General features: G+C 56.9%; 1 pseudogene; it reads left to right on the forward strand.

The window, feature by feature from the left end:
* Positions 1-2826: 2826 nt before the first annotated feature.
* On the forward strand, positions 2827-3532 carry LOC114488543 (annotated as a pseudogene).
* Positions 3533-22856: the final 19324 nt, after the last annotated feature.

The following is a 22856-nucleotide window of genomic DNA, read 5'->3' on the forward strand; positions in this document are numbered from 1 at the left end:
CCTCCCTTGATTATCTTACCGCCCGCGTCACGTGCTCACGTGCATGTCCACATCCCATGCACAAGTGCACACAGATGCTCACACATGCATGCTCACTGTCGTCCTCACGCTCCAGGGGCAGGTGTCCCTCGGTCCTGCCAGTCCTGAGTCGTTTCCACTAGGGTCACAGGTCTGATCGGCGGCCCACGTGTTCAGTGACCACACTGCTTTGTGGGTTACGACGGCGGGCGGCTGCAGACTGTACACTCACCCTCCCCACCACTCCCACCTCCCACCGGCGCGGTCCTGAAAGTGTGGGCGGGGCTTCAGACCTCCAGCACAGTCGGAAACCAGAGGTGCCTTTGGGTTACCAGAAGGCAGGAGAATTTCCGCCTCACAGAACACTTAGGAGACGCTCCAAGGAGCCACGTAAGGATATATGGAGAAAAAGGGGGCCACAGCACATTCTTTCCCTGTTACAGAGTCGGTGTCTGTCTGTCTGTCTCTCCAGCTGACTCCCGGGCTACACACACTTCTTAATACGGAGAAGTGAGAATTTGACAGCTGGAGAGACTGTGAGATTCTCGCAGACAGGGCTGTTTATCACTCACCGTCTTTGACAGGAAACGACTCTATAGCACTTCAGGCCAGACAGCTGGCTGGGCGGCCCCTCCCTCCGTCACAGGGGAGACGCTGAACAGGCAGGTGGCCAGGCGCGGGCGCTGGGAAGCTCGCAGGACGCGGGTAGTTGGGGATGGGGACCAGAGCACAGCCACGCCCCTGTTACCAGCGAATCTCAAGGCTGCGGTCTTTCCCGGATCAAAGGACGGATCAAAGGACGGGACGTGCAGGGGAGTGCGTGGGAGTCCAGAGGCCCAGGGACAGTGTTCCTTCGGGAAACTTTATGATCGGAGAGAGCAGACACTTGCTATAAAGTATCTAACGAGCTCAGTAAACTTCAGGAAGCCAAGGGTAAGATGAAAACACAATAGACTTTGATGAAAAGGGAGATGATTGTGATAGGAAAGCTTTTAAGGAAACTGGAATCTAATGACTTTTTAGTGGTTGGCAACAGATCTGGACTGAGAAACCTGCACAAATGCACAGAATATAGCATTCCTTTTCCGTGTGTGTGGTTACCAGATTTCATTCCACATTCTGCGCCCTCTCTCTTTGGACAGATGTTTTTAGTAGTTCAACGTTTATTTTCAAAATGTATATTTAGCCTTTTTTTAGTGAAAAGGAAAATTAAGTTCCTTCTTTTCCTATTTTGGCTTTTCAAAGAGACCAACCGTCAATGAATGCCAAATGTGCTATTAAAACTGCTCCAACTGTTAATAAATCTGACTTCTTTAAAAAGTGCTGGGCCATGTTGCCAATTAAATGTGGATTTAGGCTTTGTAAAATTACAGGTGTGTAGGGGAGTTAGGCACACAGCTTTAGGAAGTTTACAGTGAGTCCAGTAAATCGGATACAGTATTCGTGTCAGCAACAAAGTCATCTGACCGTAACCGACAGTAGTGGCGTAAAGGTGCAAGTTAGCGCTGCAGGAAGTGCAGTGAGAGAAGCAGAGCTGTGGTTTTCTAGCTGAGCACCCTGGAGCCGCATGGGGGGGGGGGGGGTCAGGCTGCTGTGCGGGGTGCGTGGATTTTAGGGAGCAGTGCCACTCCTTGGCCCCACTTCAACCAGAGGAGCTGATCCTTTCATTTAAAAAAACAATTCTTCATCATCTGGGCATCTGCGATTTTGTTTGAAGTTGCTCCCTCACAGCTAAAACCACGTGAAAACTCCTGGTGTGGGGTCAGATTGAGAAGGGCTTCCAGATTTGGAGGAAAAGTGCAAAGGAATAAAAAGTGAGAGAGGGTGACGTGGGCGCAGTGGCATGCAGGAGCCCCAGGAAGCCGAGAGAGCACCTGGAGGAGAGACCGGACAAGGAAAATGCAGAAATCATAGAAGAGACAGAAGACAGCTTGTCAGAAGCTGAGCAAGTGAGCACCAAGCACAGCCAGTAGAGCCCCAGACAAGGGTGGCCAGGCCATCGCGAGATGTGGCCCCTTCATACAGGGTGTGCATGTTCCTCTAAGCATGTAGGTAGGTCGTAGAAAAACACATGCAGTTATTTTATTTATTTTCTGGCTTGCAGTAGGCTTCTTCAAATTACTGTTTTGAAAGAAAAATCTTTCAGCCTCCAAATTTATATTAGCAAAAGTTTTGTAGGTGCAGGGCATCCGTGAGACGTTACCGTTTCTCTAGTTGGAGACAGGGCAGGGAGACTGAGGGCTCCAGAGTGTAAAGTCCATAAGCTCTCTCTCTCTGAGGAATATCACTCCACAGAACAGTTACGTTGCCAAGAAATGAGCCAAAGTAAGTAAAAATGGGGTGGCCACGGCAGGGAAGTCCTGACTGGAGAGTTAAACTAGCGAAGGGGGATTGTTCCCCATTCACCTGCAGACCCAGCGCACAGGGCAGAACGAGCACAAGTGTGAAGATTCTAGTTGCATTGTTCTGACATGTTTCTGAAAATCTCAGATGTTGACAAAACTGGGAAGACTCACAGAACCGTGAACTGAACATTTCATCTGACGGAGGAAGAGTGGGAGAGGTCTTATTTTTGAGTTTGATCATTAAAGAAATGTATTTTCAAGTATGATTTTATAAGACTTAAGGGTAATTACTAATATAAATTTTTTTAAATGACCAATTTTGCTATCACCAAGAAGACAACAGAAATGACATGTGGTGTGAAACGGTAAGAAAACATGAAAAAGAACAATGAAAATTACTCCCTAATCCCAGGAACTTGGAGCAAGAGGAACACAAATTAGATCAAACATATTCATGATAATAAACATAAATAAAGGTATTCAAATAGAAAAATTAATCTCTGGGATAAAAAAGGCAAGCAAAGCTCATGTGCTACTTACAAAGGGCTATCTCAGAAAAGAAAGAAGAAAACAGAAAATGGGAAGATTTAAACCAAAATGTTGGCCTAATATGTGCAGGTAAAAAAAAATCTCAAAAGATTCTGATACAGTCTGAGGTAATTAAGAATCACTTCCGGAGGTGGAGTGCGGACCCAGCACGCAGAAATGGCACTTGGAGGGGGAAGGGAAGGGAAAGAAGAACAGGTCATCGGCCTCGGGCCTCAGGTGGCTGACGGAGGAAATGTATTTGGTGTTGCCACCTCTTTGCATCCTTCAGGGACACTTTTGTTCATGCTGCTGGTCATTCTGCAGGGAGACCACCTGCCGCGTGACTGGTGGGATGAAGGTAAAAGCTAACGGAGATGAGTCCTCCCCACACGCCACTGTGTGGGCTGCCCGGCGTGTGGCCCAGAGGACCAAGGGGCTGGGCACCGCTGCCCCTCACGTCAGACTCCGGGCCGCGGGAGGAAGCAGGACCGAGACCCCTGAAGTGGGCACCCAGGCGGCTCTCAGAGCACTCGCCCGCTCGGGAGTGCAGGTTGGGCGGTGGAGGGTGACCCCCTCATGCCCTCGGGCAGCACCCACAGGAGGGGGCGTCGCCGTGGTTGCCGTCTGTGAGCAGGAGTCCTCACGTTACTGTTTTCTGTTAATAAATTGCCTTCGTGTCAACGGAAATAGTGAATTAAAAGTACAAAAGCATTAAAACTGATGGAGGTCATTTTATTTTGATAAGAAGTACAAGACACCCTACACACGAGGGTCAGGAATGTGTATGCAGTGACTACCTGTCGTGGACACACATGTGTACAACAAAACACTTTTGTATAAGGTACATAAGAAGAGGAAGTTGTAAAGCCCAGAAGAAGAGAAAGACTTAGCACAGTTTCTGTGTCTTTGAAGATCAAGCAGGCAAAAAAACCTAAGGGAGAATATAGAGAATCTGGATAATAACATCACTAAATTTAATTAAATAGGCCAAATTGGAATTTGTGCCTTACAAACAGTTGAATACCCTATGGTAAGAGATCATTGAATTATGATAAAATTTAATTAGATGCAAAGAAAACCTTAATACATTTCAAATGGGAGAAATTATATAGTTCATTTTCTATGATCATAAACTTTAGTTACATGGGAAAAATTACAATCCCCTAAAAAAAAAAACCCAAAATACCTCATCTTACTTGTGACCTTAAACATCATAAAAAACAGAGTAAGAGCTCCCGTGGCAGACACAGAGGTGCTGCAGAGGCGGGGGTGGAAGGAGGAGCCGGGGCTCGAACTCGGTGGGGACGAGGGCAGAGTGAAAGGACCGCGGGGTCTGTCCAGTCTGGGAAAGGGGAGGCATGGAAGGCTGATGAAAGCAGGAGGAAAGACTGGTATCGGGTCAAACGTGGACAATTAAAAGGCAAACTGGAAATTACAAAGACATTAATGTTGTATTTTTTGGTGAAGGAAGAAAGAAAATAATAGAAAGCTTTCTGTGCAATTAAGAAAATAACTTTGAACATCTCAAAATACAGACTGGTTTTAAGGAAAATACAGTATATCTGTAAAAGTTTACATTAGAAGTGGAAAATCTTGAAAGATAGAATAACTGAGGACCGCTTTGCACAGATGGTAAAATTTACACTTAAAACTAGATGCAGGGGCTGGGATTGGTGGTTTCATTGGTTAGTATTATTCAAATGTACTATATACAGAGTAAGGAAACATATGGAAAGTTTCCTTATTTATTAGTAACCTTGGTAACAGAATGGATGTGATGCACACACAAAAAATTATAGTCCAATTGAGTTATGGAAATAGGCAAAAAGTCCCAAATTAAACACTAGCAAATTGACCAGCATTTTATTAAATTAAGATACAGTTATGACCAAATTAACATCCAGGAAGTCAGTGACAATTTGGTGTTAGAAATCTTTTACTGTAATATACATCTGTTCAAAAGAAAAAGAAAAATCTCAGCAGTAGCAAAAGTGGCATTTGTTAAAATTTGAACTCAGTCGCTGAAGGGTAGTGATGAAGTAAGCATGGAAGATGCCTCCTCGTCCTTGTCAGCTGTCTGTCCTCATTGCTGTCCTCCAAGCGGAGGGTCTGGCCACCAGGGCAGCGCGGAGCCTCGGCGGCAGTTGCAGGGCGGGGAGCCGGCGCGAGCGTGCTGGGGGTGCTGAGGGGCGGTGTTTTCCCAGGAGAGGCGACTGCCCCTGGAGGGCTCCTGTGCTCCCGTGGGCGCCGACCAGGGAGGGGGCAGAGACCTGGGCAGGAGCCGTGCCGTGCCATCCACTTGGTCAGGGATGACGGGGCAGATGGAGGGGCTGCTCTTCGAGAAGACCCCTTGGTGCAGCGACAGTGTCATTCCCTGCACTGACTTCCTCAGTGAAAACAGAACCGCCGTTCCCGAGGACTTGGGAAAAATGCAGACTGGCACTGAAGACTTCTTCAGGGAAAAAAGTGTCAGCTGGCTGGCTTTATACGTGCGTATACAGTCTCTAAAGTTTACGGCACCGAGGCACAGAGCCTCCACGCTTGGAGCGTGGTTGGACGTTCACACACACGGCTGCCTGGGTCGGCAAAAGATGTTTCCCAGTCACAGCGACTGGGCACTACATCATACATGCTGCAGAATACACGGAACATCCGTGTGCGGCTTGGTGAGTCGTCATGAAACGCACAGCCGTGTGCCCTCTGTGCAGCCTGCGAGTCTGCTTGCAGTCCCCCGGGGCTGAGCCCGGGTGGGAAGTCCCTCCGTCACGCCCTGCTCTGCCCCGGGGGACCGACCGCCGCCCCTGGTTTACCTTTGCCCCTCTCTTGCTCTCACGTTCGTGCTTCGGTGCCTGCGTGTAAGTCGGTGGACAGGGCGGGGCTCAGTCCTGCCTGTTGTGGAGCCTCAGCGGTGGCCGTCCGCTGGCACATCCTCCTGCTCACCTGTGATGCGGGCGCTCACCCCCGGCCCCCGGGCCCGTGAGCACAGGTTCCCCGCCCACGGGGCTCGCTGCCGCTCGGCGTCTGCAGCGCGCTCCCGCACGTGGTGGCAGGACCTGGTCCTTGTGCAGCGAGTGGGCGGGCCCCTTTGCACAAGCGCTCGCTCGGGTTTCCTGTGTTTCCGGGACAGTTTGTTGGCTTATTTTTTTCTTTTGAATGGGCCATACTTTCTTGTTGCTGTGTTTGCCTTGGGACTTTTCGTTGTGAAAACTGGACATTTGAATCTGGTGTGGTTACTGCGGAAGTCCGACTCACCCCCTTCCCCAGGGTTACGCCTTCAAGAAGCACTGTAGGTTGTCTCCATGGTAAGGACCAGCCTCAGGTTTTACATTTAAGGTCTCCTCAGGTCTCTTCCAAGCCTGTGCCTTTCCCCGGGCACTCATGGTGACCTGCTGATTTCCTCCGTATGGGCAGCTGCTTTTGAAGAACGAAGCATTTCATGTCTGACTCCCTAAAGCCCAGAAGAGAAGAGTGAGTGGGTGGGGCACAGGGGTCAGCCCTTTGAGTCCCCTGAAAGTCCAGCCAAGTGGGCAGGGGTGGGGGCTTTCAGTGATGCAACGCCGGCTGCCTGCCTCCACGTCTGCACCTTCGAGGCCGCAGGCAGCCGCCAGTTTTCATCTCCCCTGGGATGTCCAGGTCAGCCCCGTCGGCGCTGCACGGCGCTGCGCTGGGGGAGTGCCGAGCGCGTCCTCCGGGGCCTGGGCGGCTCCCACCCAGCACCAGCCTTGAGCTCCACCCGCTCGGCTCCTGAGCGGCTGAGAGAAGGGTTTAGACTCCAGGTAGCTTGAAGCTTCCTACCTTATAAAACCCCAATTACTATTCAGAGTGAATGGTGGTGTTAAATATAGCTGTTCCTGTATAAAAGGCAGAAAAGCATCCCTTAATTGGAACTGAATGCAGGCCCCAGAAAATGCATCTTGATGTGGTTGGGGGGGGACCAAACGAGACTGAAGTCCTTGGCTTCTGTAGTCTGTTGATACCTGTTCATATGTATGTGTGTGTATATGTGTGTATGTGTGTGTATATACATCTGGGCGTGTGTGCGTGTCTCTGTGTATGTATAGACACGTGTGTGCGTACACACATACACACAGCCATACATATATGTTTGTGTGGGTGAGAGAAGGGGTGTTCCCGATGGCGTTGCGGTCAGCTGCTTTCCGGCAGTTTCTAGCCAGAGGGAGGGGGCTCCTGCAGCTCCGGGTTTGTGTTCTGTGCTGCTGTTGCCCTCAGGGTCTCTGCGCCCGGCTTCGGGCCTGCTTTGGGCTCTTCCGAGTTCGGAGGGACCCTCCGTGTGACAGAGTCCCAGGCGCCCTTCCTGGGGGAGGGTGGCACGGTGGGCGGGGGTGCAGTTGGTTTCCCCACGTGCAATCCCCCCCACCCTTTTCATCCAGGCTGGGTGCTGTCTCCAGGAACCGTGGCTTGGGAGAGAGGGTCCGTGTCACTGGGCGGTGGCTTTTCTTGGTTTGAACGTTCCCCCGGTCTGCCGTCTGCCTCTCGGTGGCAGCACAGGGACGGGAGGCCCCAGGCCGGAACCCAGGAAGCAGGGTCAGAGGAGCTGTGCGTACGCACACGCTCCGTGGCGGCCCAGGGCAGCCCCGAGAGGGCCCGCTCGGGAGCGGGAAGGGTCAGAGGGGCGCAGACCCCGGCAGAGGGGGTCTGGCGCCCAGCACAGGCGGCCTGGCAGCCTTCCGCCCCTGGAACCCTGGCTGCCCCCGAGCCGTGTCAGGACCCCCGCCCAGCCCCACAGCACTGGGGAATCGGACTCAGTCAGCAGCAGTGGGGGGAGGGGGGGTTATCCATACTGCGAGGTACAGGTGAGGGGAAAAAGCGAGAGAGAGGAACTGGCAGTCTAAAGGAAGAACTCTGGCCCTGGCTGGGGAGGCTCAGTTGGTTGGAGCGTCGTCCCCTAGACCGAAAGGTTGCGGGTTTGATTCCCAGCCAGGCCTCGTGCCAGGACGTGGGTTCGATCCCTGGTTGGGGCACGTGTGAGAAGGCGAGCGACTGATGTTTCTCTCTCTCTTCCCCTGCCCCCGTCTCCAAAAGGAATGAAAGAATGTCTTCGGATGAGGGCTAAAAAAATAGTAATAAAGGAAGAAGTTTGTTTAATTTCAGTGACTTTGATAATTTACGTACTAAAGACGCCAAATTAGAAACTGCATCAGGTGATTCTGATGAATCAAACAGGAGCATCCTTGAAAATTTTCGGAAAACATTTTTGTTAAGAAATGGCTTTCTCACTTACTTTGAAATGAGAAGCCCCCCCCCCCGTACTTGGTCACTTTAAAAACAGATTTTGTTTATTCTTAGAGAGAGGGCAAAGGGGCGGGGGAGAGGGAGCGAAACATCGGTCGCCTGCCTGTCTCACACCGCGGGACGTGGTGCTCAGCAAAGGCACGTGCCCTGACCGGGAGTCGGACCTGTGGCCTTTCGCTTTGCACGGTGACGCCCAGCCCACTGAGCCACATTGCTCAGGGCAGTTTGCCACTAGTTTTGAAGGTGGTATCGGTGGGTTTTCTGTCCCGTTCCTCCTGGGGTTCCTCCTCGCTCCTGCCCGACTTCTCCTGTGGAGCACAGCCTGCCCTGGACCCGAGGGCCATCCAGGCCCTCCCCGCCCTCGTCTTCCCTCCCGAATCCTGTTGCTCTTCAAAGCATTATGCGTCGGAGAAACAGCCACCTGCCATCTTCAGTTTCCCACTTGCCTCCTTCTGTAAGACACGATTTAAAAAGTTACCTCTCCTGGTTCTTTAGTCTCCTGTGGAAGAAAACAAGGAGGTTGGAGGAGGTTTAAAAGTTGCGGATAAGAAGACAGTACTGTTTACTCATAATCCCACTGTCAAGACCTTTGCCAGAGCAGGACCTGGGCCCTGCGGCTCGCCCTGAGCGCAGACTCGTCTGGGCCGCAGACGGACAGGCAAGAGCAGGGTCTCTGCATTCGTGCCCCCCTCCCCGCCCCCCAGTGTGAGCGTCTCTCTGCCCCACCGAGGGCAGACTCCTTGGGGTCCCGGCCAGTGCTTGTTCGTGGGTGCTCTCTCTGGGCCCCCGTGTCTTTGCATCTCCGTGTTGTCCCTGCCCCTGTCCCCGGGCCCCATGGAACGCAGATGCACTGGCGGCGAGGTCTCGGACCTGCCCTCGTCTCCCCGTCCAGATGAACCTCGTCTCCTGAGGGGTTCTGCTGCGGCTTCCCATTGCACTGTGTGGGCCCCGCAGCTGCCCCCGCACGCAGGCCCACACCAGCAGTGGTTCCCAACACCCCCGTCCTTCACCCCCGCCCCGCGACAGTCCACTCTCCTGAGCTGTTTGGTAGCTTCGCCCCAGCACCACCGCTCCAGGCTGCCCCCTCCCCGTTTCCCTCAGAACGACAGTCGTCTCCTGCCGGGGCCGCCGTGTCTCAGGGTCTCAGAGCTGGTCTGAGGGGGGTGGGCTGCACCCACCCTGGCTGAGTGCCAGTCTGCCCTCCGCCCTGCAGCCTCAATGGTCTTTCTTTCTGAGTACAAACCCCAGGCCGGCCACCGTGCCCCTGCGTGTGCCCTCCGGTGGGTGTCCAGTTCCCTGGGGTCAGGATGCAGCTCTGGGTGTGGCCTTGGAGGCCCTCCGTCACCTGCCCGTCTTCCTCCCATGCCACGCCCCCAGTTTCTGTGCAGCTTTTATCCCCCAGTATGCAAATTATATTTTAGCTTTGCTAGCTCTGTCTTTTTATATCAGTTTGAATTTTAACATGGCTAAATCAGCCTGATACTTTGTGCCTGCTGGGTTTTTATTTTTTTTTTATTTTTCAAAGAATGCTTTACCCCATCCTAAGGTTAGACACATAATCTCATTTATTTTCTCGTATTGCTTTGCTTTTTACACTTGCATTATTCCTGTGCCTTCGGTCTTAACGTACGGTGAGAAGTAAGCTTGAATCCTTACCTTTTTCCAAACGAACAGCCAGTTTCCCCACATGGTGTTCACCGACTGTTACGTGTCCCGTGTGTAGCCTCTCGCTGTCCATAAAATGTCATAAGCTCCGTTTCTGGAGTCATAATTTTGTTTCCTGTTTTGTCCTTTTCTGCTGACACAAAAAGGCACCTGTTACTATAACTTTGCAGTACATTTTGAACTCTAATAGGACTAGTTCTTCCAAATTGTTCTTATTTCCAAAACTTTTCTGTAGATTTTTTCTTCACCGTGACTTTCGTGTAACTGTCAAATTCTATGATAACTTCAGGTGGTGATTTTTACTGGGGTTCAGTTGGCTAGTGGGTTGATTCGGGGGTAAATTACCATCTTACAGTGATTCTTCCCGTGCAGGAACGTGGAGCGTTCTTGTATTTCTTCAGTCCGGTGTCGTCGTTCACGTGCAGGTCTGCGTGCTTCCAGCTTAGAGGCCATTCTGAGATGTACATTTGGTTGCCTGTAGGAAGCCGTCTCTCTTTGTTGTGTTTTACATGCGCTTATTGCATACCTATGGGACAGATGTGCAGTATGCGTACTTGGGTCCAGTGCATTACTGAGCTCCCTTATTGATTTAACAGCTCTTAAGTGACTTGATTCTGCACTAAGAGTGAGCAGTCGTGTCGTAGGAAAACAGTGACTTTTGTCCCTTTCCAACATTCATGTCTTTTAATGTGTTACTTGTTTTGTTTTAGTGCGCTGGAGTTGGAGTGAGTGGTAACTGGACACCAGGCTGGACGTGGGGGCTCTCAGTGGACGGGAGGTGTGAATGGCTGAACTGGGTCATGGCCGACATGGACACGACGGTAGCCCGATGACTGCCGGACCTTGGGAGCTGGTCCAGGGGCTGCGGCCCAGTTCTGAGAAGGTGCACGAGAGGGTGGGGGGCCGGAACATAGATTTGGGTGCTGGGAAGACAGCTGCATTCAGGTGTGGGGGTGGGAAGACAGGTGGAGCTGATGGCCCCGTAGGACAGCCCAGCAGAGTCTGGAGGGCATCTGGGTGATTGGAGGTTAGGACAAACCCTTACTTCCCGTCAGCGAACCACTGCGGTCTGCCGCTCACGGCACCAGGGCCGGGTGGGATCGGACTGGGCGTTGCCGAGATAGTGCAGGGAGGCTGTGCAGGCGCTGTTTCGGGGTTGGGAGGGGTCCCCAGCTCGCTGGGAGCCGGGGTCTCTCAGCCAGAGAGCACGTGGCAGGTGTGCGTACCCACCAGACCCCAGCCCTGTTGGCCCTCGGGAACGTGTCAGAGCTTAGATCCTGGGTGTGAGCCGGTCAGTGAGGGGGATGACAAAGTTCGTAGCACGTACACTTGTATTTTTTATTTCCAAACGTCTACAATGTTATAAAGCTATACTTTTAAAAGGGGGGTTGTATTTTCAAGTCTAAGAAAGGGTGGTGGGGGGGGGGGCATGGCGGAGCAGGGGAGGAGGCAGTGACTCCGTCCCCTGTGCATCTGGAGAGGGGACGGGCCCCGGGCACTGAAGAAGGCTGGTCCCGTCCTGCAGCAGCGGCAGCAGCTGCGGGTCTGTCTCCACGGCTGCGTTTAGACCCCAGGCTGTCGTCACCTCTGGTGCAGCTCCCGCAGATCAAAGGGGGAGACGGGGCACAGCCGTGTCACCGCCTGCTGCTGCGGCTCGGGGGCCCCGGGGGTGGGGGGTGCTGCGCATCGTTGTAACCTGGGGTGATGAGGACAGGTGGGTTTCTGCGTGACCCGCCCTCCGCTGCCGCCGGCCGGAGCTGGCCGCCAGGCGGGACATTTCAGTGATGAGCCCCCACAGACGCCGCAGCCGGGCCTGACTCGGGAGGGGGAACAAAGCCACGGGAAGACCCTGCACCACTTTGCGTGGGGTTTGCCCGGGGCTGGGTGGGCAGTCAGGCCGGCAGCGGCACTTCAGGTGCCCTAGCAACAGGTAACAAAGGGGGAATGGGGGCCCCACACTCCCTTTTCTCACACCTCCCCACGCTTGTGCTGCTCTGGGCATTGCAGGCTGTACCCGGGGGTAAAATGCAGCCACTCCGGGCCCTGGCCAGGGAGCTCTGCTGGGTAGAGCTTCGTCTTGATGCTTCCAGGTTGCGGGTTCAGTCCCCCGTCAGGGCACAAACAGGAACCAACCAGTGAATGCGTCGTAAGTGGGTGGGGCCCGGAAGTCCCTTTAAAGCGGACACGTGCTGCACCGTGGGAGCCACTGAGCTCGTCCAGCACCTTCGTTACGGAGGTGTGATTCGGGTCCCCGCGCGTAGGCGGGCGGGAGTGGTGGGATCGGAGACGGGCAGGCAGGGAGGTCGCCCTGACTCTGTGGTGAACATTTAAATCACGGATTCTTCCCAAGCTCACGTGTGGAAGGAGATTTTGCATTTTTTACCAGCGTCAAGGGCGGCATGCACCTCACTAAAAAGCTGTAGTGATAATTCTAAGCTACTGTGTGCAGGCACCGATTACTGTCTCACAGCAGTCCATCAGCTCCTCGGGCGCCCCGGCCAGGTGGGTGTCCTCGCCCCCGTCTTACGGCTGAAGGAGCCGGAGTGCGGGAGGCTGAACAAGCTCCCGCACACAGTGCTCGAACCTGAGCGCGGGAGAGCCAGGGTGCGCGGGCACCTCATCCAGGTGCAGGGCTGGTGGGGGCGGGGGGGGGGGGGGGACCGTGCAGGCGAGCAGCCCGACCGTGATCCTGAGCCTTGGCCTCACGCCCTCACAGTGCTCCGTCCAGTGCTCCGTCCTCAGCTGGGCTCCCGGCCCGAGGTGGGGGGACGCCGGGGTGACACGGGTCACGGAGCGGGGTCACTGCAGCAGTTGTGCCGGCAGCCTCGGTCCGCGCCGCGTGAGGCTGTGCCCGGGCAGGCTGCTGGCCCGGCCTCACCTCGCCCTCCCTGGGGCAGCGGCGGTCTCCGGCTGCCTCAGAAAGCCTCGGACCAGCCCGTCTTCTCTAACTTGGGGCACTCGTCGTCATGCGGGAGCAGGCGTAGTCGATGGAGAAGGGGAGGCTGAGCCGTGAGGGCCAGGAATTGCCGCCAGCATCTGGCCAGCTGTTGTCCATCAGCTGGAAGGCCAGCTGGACCTCCCCTTGGGGCTGGTCCTGGCGCGTCCGGCCACAGAGGCTGTGCCAGTGGTGGGCTGGGGGCCGGAGGGAGACCAGTGTGAGCGGCCTGTGCCTGTGGGGCCCCCACACCTGATGTGTGCGGTGCCTGGCTGAAGGGGGAGTGTCACAGAGTAGTGGGTGGCTGCAGCTGGAAGGGACGGGGCAGGGTGCGGGGGGACCATGTGGCCCAGAGGTTCCCCGACTTGGGAACGTGATGGAGACTTCTTTTCACGGGAAACTGCAGGCAGTGAAAACCGGCACAGAGAATGGAGTGAGTCTGAACTCACTTGGAGCCTCCCGAAGTGTCAGCTGCCGGGTCCTGAGACCCCCGTGGGGCCTTTCGGGCAGCGTGTCTCCTGCCGAGCCCCCGGCCACACAGACCGGGAGCTGAGGACGGAGGGCGGGGCGCTGCCCCACGGGCAGTGCCAGGGCTCGGGGGTGGCCGGGCTGGCCGGGAGGGCTGCTCCTGTGTGCTTAGCAGCGGGGGTTTGTTTGAGCCAAGACCGTGGAGGCAACCCAGGCACGGATCGGGGAGGCCCGAGGGTGGCTGGGGTCGGCTCGTTCTTCCTGAACAGGTTGGGAATGGGAGGAGCTGAGGGGGACTTCTTACCCTTGTGCGCTTGAAAGGGGTGAAGGGGACCTCTTCGAGCCTAAGTGTCTTGGGGGGACGCCGCTAGGTGGGTGGCCTTGGTGTGGACCGGCTCCTTTGGTCTTATCTGAGGAGGATGACGTCCTGAGATTCGAGTTTGTCCCTGCTCGTGGGGGTGGGGACAGAACCTGGCTTGGGCTGTGCCCCCGCCAGGCAGGAGAGGGGACAGACAGTGGGGACCCTGGCTGGTGGGACCGCGGTCCCCGGGGTGCTCCTCAGCCGGGCCCGCAGAGGAGAGCCGAAGAGAGCCTGGGTCTGGCCGTCACCTGGCGCCGTCAGGCTGGGGGCTTCGCCCAGGGTCACCGGCCCCCCACCGCCCCCCACACTCCAGGCTCTCCGTGGATGCCGGGCTTGCCTCGGACCTGACGGTGCGTCACTCAGGGCCCTGGCCAGCCCCGTGATTGGGTTATTCTGACCCTTAACCTTTGTCCACGTCCAGCCCACTGACCTTCATTCGGTGTCCTGGACTTCACGTAGCTGGGGGTTTGTTTGTTCCTAGACGGAGACCTGGTTCTGCTCCTGTCCCCCTGTCACGCGCGCCTGCCCCAGCCCGCCAGTTAGCTGGGGTCTCTGCGGCGGGGCTGGGGCGAGCCCGGTGTGCGCAGCAGACCGGCCACAGCACGCCCTCCCCGGGCTCTGAGAGGGCCTGGCGTGCACTTCCGCGGGACGTGTCAGCAGCACGCCCACTTCCGCGTGTTCTGGGCTGGGCTGCCGTGACGCGCCGGTGAACACTGCTGGGCGCCGGGCGGGGGTCGGGCAGCCCTGAGTTTGGGGCCGGCCGACTCCCGCTGCGTGCGCATCCGGGCAGGTGACTCGACGACCCTCCCGAGTCTCGTCTCACCCTCTGTAGACATGATGGAGGACACGCACACGCATGCCTGGCACGGTGCCGAGCACACGGCACGCCTGCGGCCGACCGTGGCTGCCGACTGCAGCTCGGGCCTTACCAGGAGGAGCGTGGAGCTGCAGGATGGTGGGCCGGGGCCGGGCAGCCTCGGAAGGGAAGGGACAAGCTGGCCGGCTTAGGAAGACAAACAGCGAACCGCCGGCTCTCAGGGGCTGGAGAACGCCAGCACCTTGGGGGAAGCAAGGAGACGAGGACGAGGAGCTGCAGACCCGCATGGGCCTCACGCGTGGCTCCGAGCTCGGGGGGCAGGTCTGGCAGGGGCGGGGGTCACAGAGGGGCGGCGGCCGCTGCTCCATGAGAGGCCAAGGGAAGCCAGGACTGGGGGCCGGCAGCACCTCGTTTGCTGGGGCTGCCTTCTGGGGCTGCGGCCGCCGGCTGTGTCAGCGGGGTCCCGTGAGGGGGTTCTGTGTCCCTTCCCCACCCAGCTCTGCTCCCACCCCTCACCGGGCCCCCGGGTCTTTGTTTTCCCATCAGGTCGCCCGTGTACAGAGCTCAGAGCCCGCCCGGAGGCCTTCTGTGCGGCGGGGGCCGGGTGTTGGGTCCATGCAGAGGGCCTGGGGGCCGCTCTGGTGTGAGGGCAGGCAGAGGCAGCCTGTGCCGGGGGTACCTGGAGGCAGCTTACACGAGGCTTCTTCTGCTGACTTACTTGTAGAAGGCAGGGTGTGTGTGTGTGTGTGTGTGTGTGTGAAAGAGAGAGGGAGAGAGAGGCAATAATCGGGCTTCAGCGGGCCCTCGCCAGCCCTGTGCTCTTCAGTCCCCAGACCGGAGAGCCCACCTGCCTAGTGGGGACAGCTCACAGCCCGGCCTGACCTCCGCCCTCACCTCCACAGCGCCCCCGGGGCCGTGGCGAGTGCTGACAGCAGTGGGAGGAGGGTGCTGGGGGTCGCGGTGGCAGGCCCCGACACACACCTGTTCTGACCCACAGGGCACACGGGTGCGCCCCGGCAGTCTTCCCGGCAGCCCGAGAGGCAGGTGGCCCGGCTGCGCCTGTTCCACCCACGAGTGGGGACAGAGGCACAGAGGGCTGAGAGGGCCAGCCGGCGAGCCTGTCCTCACAGGCTGGCCACCCGGCGGTCCACGGGTCCTGCTCGGGGATGCGCCTCACTGGCCTCCTGGCGGCGTCCTGCCTCCCTGACGTAAGCACGGCTGTGCCCGCCGTGCCCGCTCCTTCAGAACACGGGTGCGCTCCGCTTTGGGGCGACAGTGCAGAGCCCTGGGGCCGGGTCCCGGTGTCACCGTGACACCCCACTGCCCCGCCCGTCCCTCTCCTCTCCGAGTCCCCTTCTTCCCTCGCTTCTCCTCTGCCCTGGGTCCTCCTCGGCCGGCCTGCAGCTCTGACGCGGGCTCCTCTGTGCGGGCTGGGCCCTCAGCTGGAACTCACGTCACTTCTACAAATCCGGCTGGGACGACAAGCGGCATGTCTGTCCCCGCGGCTGCCAGGCCACCCGTGTGTCCTGCCTCATTTGTATGACGAGCCTCTGCCTTCCGTCCTCACCGTGGACCCAACTGCCTGCGACACCAGAGAGAACGCCCCCCGCGCTGTGCGGGCACGGAGCGAGATCGTCCGGCGGCGGTCCCCGAACCGGTCCTTACTCGCCCGTTTTCCTCTCTACGACCACCTCGGTGCAGGGACCAGGGGGAGAGGGGAGGACGAGGGTGTTAGTTCAGGGTCACTCGCTGGTTCTGTGATCGCTTCCTCCCGCAGAGGCCCTGAGCGTCCCCCAGAACCCGGGGTCTGACTCCCCGCCTCCCCGGCATTTCTAAGCTGCGCTCCTCTTGGGGCGTTTGCACTGAGCCTGGGTGCGGGCGCGGGCAGCCCCCATGGGAAGGAGCTGACGCTGCCGGTGGTCCTGGAGCCGGCCGGGCTCAGGCAGGGGGGGAGCGGGCACGGTGCCAGGGCCACGGCGCTTTCGGGGGGCCCGTGGAAGCACCTTAATTTCTTCTAGCATCAGAGGAAAGAAAAGGAATGTAATCAAAGCTAGACTGTATTTCTCTTTGTATCCAGTTATTTGTAAAATACAGTTTTTAATGTCATTTTTATGGAGGGAGGGTCCCTTGGAGTCAGAATGCCCGGGGTCTGTGGAAGGCATAACGCCGCCGTGTTCAGTCACCGCCAGAGACCACAGCTCCCCAGCCCACAGCCTGTCACCGTCCTCCGTGGGAACCCGCGTCTGGCACCCGGTGGCAGGCAGCTCGGGGGGCCCCTCTGTGCCCCCCACCCCCGGGCCTCGTGGTGTCGCTGCACCGCCGGGTGCCCTTCCGGCACAGCTGCATGGCTGCCGGGCTTCCTGTTACTACTGCGTGGATTTAAAAAAAAAATCAAATGCCATCCTTTCCAAACCACTTCTCAGCTGTAGAACATAAAAAAAAAAAAATGCACACGCACACACCCAGCCAACCCAGCAGGGGCCACCCCAGTGGAGGGGCGATGCCCACCGCGGCGCTGCCCCCTCGGGGGGTCTCAGGAGGTTTGGGCACGTGCGGGGCTTCCTGCAGCTGACCCTGGCCTTCCCACTGCGGCGAGGGCCCAGGTCGCTGGAGCCTGGCCCTGAGCCCGTCTAGGCCCCCAGGGCGCCCACCCTTCTGACATCGACTTTCAGAGACGTCCCTCAGAAACCTCCAGTTTGGTTTCTGGTGGCCCTTAGGGACCAGGGAGCCATGCAGAGTAGGATGGATTTGGGGGCGGGGTGAGTCCTGGACGTCCCACAGCCGCTCCTGTAAAACTCCCGTCCCACACTGTGAACCAGCCCCTATTTCTGGTGTGCGCAGGGGCCAGGCCTGCCCGCCCGGCCCCACGTTTTGTTTCCTCTGTAAATGACCCACTGGGGGAGCCTGGCCCTTCCCTCCCCTTCCTCCTCCCCTTCCTCCCCCCCCACCCCCGCTCCCCTCCCTCTGCTCGGGGTCCTTCGGGTGGGAGTGGGAGCTGCCTGCCTGCTCGGGGGTCCCCGAGTGCCCAGGCCCAGGCCCGTCCTCAGCACAGACGGAGCCAGGAATGCTTTTAAAGCCCTTGAAGAATGTTTTCAATTACGAGTCACATGACTTGGGTTCTGTGCTCTTCAAGTCCGGGTTAGTTGGCTGACGGCAACCGCGGGGACAGGCAGGGGACACGGGGGATGTGGAAACACAGGTCATGGTGAAAACTGCGTCCATACACGCGAGTGGACAGGTGAAAGGTGCGTGACTGCCCCCCCAGCTGTCACGCCGTGCACCGCCTCTGCGCGTCGAGTGTTGGTGCGGAGAGACCCGTTTACACACACACGCTCACCCTCACAGTCCGTAGACTGCGGGTTTCTAGAAACGGGCGTACATTTAACCACTTCCTCGTCACCTTCCGTCACCTTTCTCTGCCCCGTCCTTTCTCTTGGTTTTTTTAAAACATGTTTTCCATTATTAAATATTCTGTGCCAGCGTGTTTTCGTCTCTGCACAGTGTTCCTGACGCTGGATAAATAGGGAATTGAATGCCTCACACTGCAAACCGTACACTTTGCTTCCAGGAGCTTTACTCTCTTAAAGGTACAGGGTATCGACAAAGACGATTTTCCATTTTAGCTCTGCCTTTGTGGCGGAGTGTGAAAGGATGCCTGTTCTTTGTGCTCCTCCTCCCTCTCCCTCTCCCTCCTTCTGACAGGGGAGCCTCTGAACCCTTTTGTTGCAGGAGCCAGGGGACACTCTTTCTTTCTGGCTTTTGTTTGGGTAACTCTCAGCCTATTGAGGGATTATGCAAAGAGCAAGGACGCAGCGGCTCTGTGTGGGAGAGGGGCCTTGGAGCCGCTGGAGGGGGGGAGAGGACGGGTGCACAACACCCTCAAGGGGGAGTGAGTCCGGGTGTGCAGCACAGTGCGGCGGTTGGACGCACCTTGCCGAGTGACCCCCAGGACGGGTCTGGCGCCCGTCTGGCCGCACGGAGCTCAGCCGTGTGTGTGGGCACGTCCCCCGGGCGGAGGCGGTCGAAGTGAGAGTGGACCAGGGGCTGCGCCGCCGTCAGAGCCTCCCAGCTCCAGCTCCTCGCCCGCCCGCAGGCCCCGCCGCCAGGTCTGCGCTTGTGGGGGTGCCTGACCCAGCCACAGCCCAGCCTGACCGAGGTCCCCGGACCAACTCGCGGTAGCCCCAGCCTGGGCCTGGGCCTGGGCCTGGCTGAGGCGTTCTCGGGAGGCCTGTTCCCACAGCTTCCAGTTGACACCAGGCAGGGGAGCCCTCCTGACCCCCGACAGGAAGGGGCAGGGGCTTCCTCTGGCAGTTGAGCCGGTGGGAACGTGTCGGCTGGGAAGTGCGGAGAGCTGGACCACCTGTGTCCGAGTGAGGCTCCTGCCTCTTCGTCCCTTGAGAACTGCTAAAGAATGCTCACGTTTGAGCTCGAAAGAGAGCGCCTCCCCGTTTGAGATGTGCTTTTATAAACGGGACAGCTTCTCATTGTTCTAGAGCTAGTTAGGTCTGAGTGCGAGTCTGGCTCTGCCTCAGCGAACCAGCTGTGTGAGTTTGGACAAGTTGCTTCATTCACCTCCCTGAATCTCTGTGTCCTGTCTGGGAAGCGGAGCTGTAGGCGTGTTACGAGAACCATGACATACGGAGAGCACTTAGCTCAATGTCTGGAACAACAGAAGATCGTAGATTATGGCCCCTTTTAAGTATAAGAGACACGTGGACGCCCAGGACTCGCAGAGATGGGCGGCACGTGACGGCCTGCACAGTGCTCCGCCCCCACGGCCCCTGGGGCGCCCAAGCAGCCCGCACCTGGGCCTGGCGGGGAGTCAGAGCGGCCGGGCGGCTGACCTGGCGTCTCCCGTGAACGGGGAGGCTGCAGGAGCCAGGCCCAGAGGCAGAGCCAGGCCTTCTCTGTGCTCGCCATCCCGGGAGTCCTGGCATCCAGGCTGCACTTGTAACTCAATTTCAGCCTCTGTTTTCAGCTCCAGGTCTGAAAAACGTTCTGGCTCTCAGGATGATGACAGAAGCCTGTAAAAGCCAGCTGGCAAAGTCATGAAATTATATTTATGTTTCATTAGTAGTTATCAATTTCTGGGGTTATTTATTCTGTAGCAGTTGTGTGTATAATTTATTCCGTCCAGTTGACCACCAGATGCTTCCACGGTGGGAACTTTCAGAATTTGTGTGTGTATGTGGGGGGGGGGGGGTTCCCCCTAAATTTCTTAGCTCACAAGTAGAGATACTCCATCAGACTCGTTCAGTCCGATTGGGTCACAGACAGGGTTGGAAATGAGTGTCCCGCAGTCTGGCTGGGCTCGGGTCCTCGGGACACACGGCCGTATCCGCACCTGGGAGGAACGTCCCTCGCCGCAGAGCTGCCAGCGTCCAGTCGTCCAGTCGTTGGTCCTGGGAAGGACTTGGGAGGAGGTGTCATCGCTCTCAGCGGGTCCCCTCAGAGCTGGGGGCGTTGGGGCCAAGCGAGGGTGTGGGGCTTTGCTGAGGGCTCCGAGGTAAGAACCGAGAATCCCGGATCCCGTCTCTTTGTCACTCCCTGCACGTCATGCTGCGGGGTCTCCGGCACCCTGAGAAAGAGGCGGGCACAGAGAGCAGGCAGAAGAGTTAGTGGGCGCTTTTGAGAGGTGCCGAGGGGCTGGTGCCGGTGGGGGGTGGAGAGGGAGGGTGGGAGGCCACTGAGCAGGTGACATGTTTACTCCAGGGTTGGGAGGGACTCGAGCGTTATTTGGAATAGTAGTTGTCCAAAGTCCTGTGCACAGGCAAAGGAACGTGAAAGGAAAGGTATAACTTTTTTCTTCCTATTAATAGTGAATGGATATCTTAGGAAAAATAAAAAGAAAACTGATGGAGTACTCAAGACTTGGAAAATTTTAGTTTAAGGTGAAAAGCTGTAAATCTAGCAAATAATGTGTATGTTAAAGCTTTTGTTTCAGAAACTACAGATAAGGCCCATCCTGGCTCCCGGGAAAAACAGCCGACCCCCTGGGGCACTGATAGAAGATTACCACCTGGGGACATCGTACCTTTGTTCCAGGGAGAGCAGACGACCACCCTCCCCTGGGGTCACCTGGCTGCCCAGGACAGGAATGTTGCAGCCTCTGAACCTCAAAGCCCTCCTCCCCCACCCCCTTATAAAAGATCTGGCCAGGAAAGAGAAGGGAAGATGGTTTGTTAGGCTATGAACCGGCCATCTTCTCAGATAGCCAGCCATCTGAATAAAGTGCCCAGAAAAGATTCAGTTGCTGTCATTGCTCATTAGATTTGGTAGTGACAGGCAGCCCAAACGCCGGTGTCTTTTCCGGTTACAAAACTCCTTCTCCTTCAGTCTCAGAAGGTGAGATTCTCCGGGGCAAGGATCTTGCTTGCCTTCCTGCTCTATCACAGCACATGGCACGTTGCAGGTACGCAGGGACCCGGGCGGAGTGAGTGCGGAACTCACAGTCACCGTTCTCAGTGTCCTCAGGCTTTCTTCCAGGGGAGCGACAGTTTATGTGAGCGAGCGAGCGAGCCCGTGGCGTGTGGCCTCTGTGTCGATCATGTGGACCTCCCGTCATAAATACCCCGGCTGAGACGGTTCAGAACGGTTATGCAGGAGAAGTTTTATAGGAACCCAGCTTTGAGATAAAGTGCACTGATTTGTATCTGGATATTAAAACAACGCTGAAAACACCGTGAGTGGATCACCCTTTGTGCCCTGCAGGTGCTGTCCCCTGGCCCGGAGTTACTTCCTCCGGCCACCTCTGGCCTTCTCCCCGGAGAGACCGCCCTGCTGCGTCCCGAGAGAGCCGCCCCCGTCACGGCCCTGCTGCACAGCGCTGGCCTCCATTAAAGCACTTGCACCAGATGACGTTTCTTTGATTTGCTTTTGTTTTGCTTCTTCCTTTGATTAAAAGCCCCCTAAGGACAAGTCATTCAGCTGCACATTCACTTGAAACGTTCCCAGGGTCTGGCACGGTCCTAGGACTACAGCTGGTTCTGTATCTTCATGTTTTATAGACTTAATGAACCAATTAAGATTAAAGTTGGCTGCTTGTCCTTGCCCTTCCTGCAAGGTCATGAAAGGAGCACGGACAAGGGAGTCAGACTGTCCTCCACAGCTTATGCCTGTGCCTTCAGGGAAATGGCTTGCACCCTCCACACTGGTCTGTCGTCTTAGTGAGGACAGCAGGGTCTCTCTGCCTGGTCTGAGGAAGGGAGAGGTAGCAAGACACACATGTAGCTCACAGCCTCGTGGGAAGTGTGGAAGACACAGGCTTCAGCTTGAGCCTTGGGGGCAGATCCCGATCCACACCACTGACCCGAGCCACCGAAGGGCTTCTGCCTCTCTGTGCCCAGGAAGCTGTCCGCTCTGGAAGTCTCCACCGCAGCTGCCTGCTCCAGAATCAGTCCCTGGCGAGATTCTGCACCAGGAGAACGCATGCCTCCCTTCAGCCTTGCCTCTCCCCACACTCGTACATTCATCTGGATGGTGGGCTTAAAATCGCATCCCAGACTCACTCTCAGACTTTGACTTGGGGAGGGCGCACCAGAAGTGGGTGGGGGTGAAATGGCGTGCAATAGCCCCAGCACCCCCCACTCAGCGCCTCCGATGCCCTGTGAGCACGGCAGGCGTCATGGTCACGGTGGTGGTGGTGATGGTGGTGATGGATGGTGGTGGTGGTGGTGATGGTGGTGATAGTTGACTTGCATTAAGCGCTCGGCACGAGTCACTTGTCTTTGTGCACTTAGTTCTCGTAACCAGACACTTACGTTGTTGTACTTTGCATTTTAGAGATGTGGGTGTTGAGATGCAGAACAGTTCAGTCACTCGCCCCAAATCACGGTGCTGTGCACCCCTGTGCTTGGCTTTCTCTCCTTGCCACCACGCAGGGCCATGGACTCCTTCCCGTGAGCACATGCCTGTGACATTGCTTGGGTGCCCGGGAAGCATCATGCCAAGGGGCTTTAACATTTTTCCTAACCACATAGCATCTCACGTTTGCAAACGACCCAGAGACTCAGAAAGAAAACTCGGGAGCCCGGACCTTCGTCCCCAGCCCCACTGCCCTGCGGTCGCGTGTGGTCGCGTGTGGGCCACTCTGTGTCCCGGCTCCGTGGGGTTTCCTTTGGCCGAACTGGGCTGGGAAACGGGCTCTGAGGCCTGAGCCGCTCAGCACAGGCCGGGGGACGCGGAGGTGCCTGGAGACCAGGGGTGAGATGAGCCCCACGCGAGACAACGTCTGCAGAAATGTTGACAGAAGCAGAAATTACGCCCGTGACAGTCGTGGAGCAGAGACTGTAAAACTGAGTGTGTCGCTGTTACAAGAGTACGTTTCCTGCACACGAACTCGGATGCAGTGGGGTGCTTCCAATTAACATGAGGGCTAGGGAGTGTAGCTTGAGTACATTGGGTTGAAAAAAGTGCCAAGTAAATCACATTTCATACCAGTAATTGCTAAAAGAACGAAAACACTCA

Source organism: Phyllostomus discolor, chromosome 12, assembly GCF_004126475.2.
Source record: "Phyllostomus discolor isolate MPI-MPIP mPhyDis1 chromosome 12, mPhyDis1.pri.v3, whole genome shotgun sequence".
NCBI lineage: Eukaryota > Metazoa > Chordata > Mammalia > Chiroptera > Phyllostomidae > Phyllostomus > Phyllostomus discolor.